Consider the following 3365-nt stretch of genomic DNA (forward strand, 5'->3'; position numbering starts at 1 on the left):
GTAGAGTGTGTTTTTTTCTTGATGTAAAGCAGGGATATCCAATTTTTTGGCTTCCCTGGGCAATATTAAAAAAAGGAAACTTGTCTTAGACCACACATAAAATACATTAACACTAACAATAGCTGATGATCTAAAAAATATCACAAAACGGCCAGCCGAGGTGGCTCATGCCTGTAATCTCAGCACTTTGGAAGGCTGAGGCTAGCAGATCACCTGAGGTCAGGAGTTCCAGACCAGCCTGGCCAATATGGTGAAACCTCATTTCTACCAAAAATACAAAAATTAGTCAGGTGTGGTGGCAGGTGCCTGTAATCCCAGCTACTCAGGAGGCTGAGGCAGAAGAATCTCTTGAACCAGGGAGGCGGAGGTTGCAGTGAACTGAGATTGCACCATTGCACTCCAGCCTGGGAGACAAGAGGTAGACTCTGTCTCAAAAAAATTTTTTTTCCACAAAAATCTTTTTTTTTGTTTTGAGACAATGTCCCGCTCAGTCACCCAGGCTAGAGTGCAATGGTGCAATCTCGGCTCACTGCAACCTCCGCCACCTGGGTTCAAGCCATTCTCCTGCCTCAGCCTCCTAAGTAGCTGGTATTACAGGTGCTTGCCACCATGCCTGGCTATTTTGTGTATTTTTAGTAGAGACAGGGTTTCACCATGTTGGTCAGGCTTGTCTGGAACTCCTGACCTCATGATTCACCGGCCTCGGCCTCCCAATTACAGGTGTGAGCCACCACACCTGACCTGTCATTTCTTTGTATTTGGATAACATAAGGACTTTAAGACCCTTTCTCCTTTGGGTAATCAGTGATCTGCAGCATACACATTTTACAAAACAAAGGACAATACAGTCCTCATTCACATCCTGGTCACGTCACTCCCACATCGCAAACCTCCCAGCAGGTACGCCCCTTTCCTCTCCTTCTGATGGGCTTCTCCACTCCCATCACACTGACTGGACACAGACTCCCTAGAGGCAGCCCCCAAGAGCAGAACACACGGATGACTCAGAAGTTCCTAAAAAGTCATCAAACCAGACGACACAAACAACATTTCACTTTGTTTTGGTTTATTCTGTTTGAGACAAGAGTGCAGTGGATTTCCGACTAATATTTTTTGGAATCTATTGTCGAGATGGGGTTTGGCTCTGATGTCCAGGCTAGTCTTAAACTCCTGGAGTCAGGTGATCTGACCACCTTAACCCCCCAAAGTGCTGAAATTACAGGCCTGCACTGTGTAATTTGCTGCACGACACAGCCCCATAACAAGGAAGAAACCCCAAGGGTCCAGCGTCTACTCACATGGGTGGATTGATGGCTGGGAAACCCCAGCAGGAGGAGCCAAAAGAGCAGCCACAGAACTTGCATGTCCTGGGCCTGTCAGGGAGCCCTGAGGTGGCCAGGACAGAGGTGCGAGTGGCTTAGGGCTGGGGGAGGGAAGGGGATGGGGAAGGGGTGGGATCTGAGTTGGGGAGGGGGATGGAGAGAAGGGGAAGGTGGGGAAGGGGGGATGTTGGGCACCTGGAGGAAGGGGTCTGGGAAAGGATCCGGTTCAAACTAAGTCTTCAAGGGCGAGTGGGAGGTTCAGCTACAAGTCAGGGAGAAAGTCTATCAGGGAAGCCAAAGGACACATGGGGCAAGACAGTGGGAGGCTCAGGAGCAATTAGGCGGAGACCGCGGCTCTGCTTTCTGCCACACCTTCACCTGTCTGGGCGCTGCTGAAGCAACCCTGGGGCTTTATACTCCCTCTCCACCAATCCCCAGCCCCGGAACGTGGTACCTCACAGTGGACAATCCACAGAGCACCCTCATCTTCCAATGCGCCTCCCCCATCGCAGCCCCCCAGCACGTCCCAAGGTTCTCTGGAACCTTCACAGACCTGATTTCTGGTCTTCCCCACCAGCTCCCTGTCCCTGCTTCTGGGCGGCTCCTTTCTTCCTGAGCTCCCAGGGTTTCTCATGGTCAGTCTTGGCTGCAAAACGTAAGAAACAAATGATGGCAGGATGGCAGGAAGAACCTCACACACAAGCAGACTGGGAGCTCCACATCCCGCTCTCAGCCATTCATATTCTAAGCAACAAAACATCAGAAGGATGCGGAAAGTCCCAACAGTAAACCATCTCCATCACATCCATGGAGCCAACCGTCCATCATCCTGTATCTTGGGAACAAATGTTGGAGCTACACTGGTTTTAAGCATGCATGGTACATTTACAAAAATTAACCTGACTTATTTTGTTCATCAAGCACATCTCAATATATTTCAGACAAATCCAGTCACACAGCAGGTTTCTGATCACAGAATTGTGCTAGAAGTCAATGATTAAAAGCTAACCAAATTATTATATGCTTTGAAATTCAAAGTGCCCTTATAATAACCAAAGAAAGAATCCAAAATGGAAAAAGACTGTCTTTACAATCAGTGAGAAGATCCTAACATGGCAATCAAATGCCTCCCTCTGGCCCAGGAATTCCACTGTGTGGGACAAGGTTGTGTGGTCTCAAATCACCCCTAACCCACCTAGACATGTTAAGATCTGAAACTGGGTGATGGTGTCACTTATCTATATTATCTTACTGCCTGTCACGGTAAACTTTTAATTCTGAACCCTAATGAGGGGGAGAAAAGCAAGTTGATTCTCAGGGTTGAGCTCCCAGGGATGTCCAAGGAATGTGTGCATCTCAAGAGACAAAGTTCATCAGCCTCTCTCCTGGGAGATTTGGCCACAATACCCAGAGGGTTTGGCAGCATCATGAGTGATGGGTGGGGAGTGTCAAGCTGGCAGGCAGGACCCAGGGCTCTGGTGACCAGGTCAGACCCCCACTGTCCACTATCTTTCCTGGACCCGTCCTCAGCTAAACTTCCCAAAGGCCTGCTTCTGCCTGGTCACACAGAGTGCTCAAACATACTCAGGCCTCTCACAGCTGAAAACCACTGCTTTAAATCTCCTTACAATTTACTATGCCGTAAAGTTATCGTAAGCCACAAATATTCTGTTCACGCAACAAATGGAGAGCCAATGCCTTTACTGTAAGTAGAAAGACAACCCTGAGACACGAGGAAAATGAAAAACAGGGACAACACAACTATGGCATTCACTTCTGTTCGCATGCTGTCACCTGCATAAAGAGCCCCCGATTGCGGTTGTCTTGGTTGTAAAAGCAGAGACCAAGTAAGTGGGTGTAGAAGTCAGATTAGCCCAAAAGTGAATGGCAGAGAGTACGCTCATGTCCATGAAGGGTTGCTGGAGTCACCTTGACTATAGCCCAAGCAGAGACAGGGCAAGGCAGGAGATGCGAGCAGAATTTGGGGCCTCCAACCGGGGAAGTGATTCATGCAGCCCAGGAAAGGCTCCCCAAAGCCAGGAC

The sequence above is a fragment of the Saimiri boliviensis genome, chromosome 4 (genome assembly GCF_048565385.1).
Source record: "Saimiri boliviensis isolate mSaiBol1 chromosome 4, mSaiBol1.pri, whole genome shotgun sequence".
NCBI lineage: Eukaryota > Metazoa > Chordata > Mammalia > Primates > Cebidae > Saimiri > Saimiri boliviensis.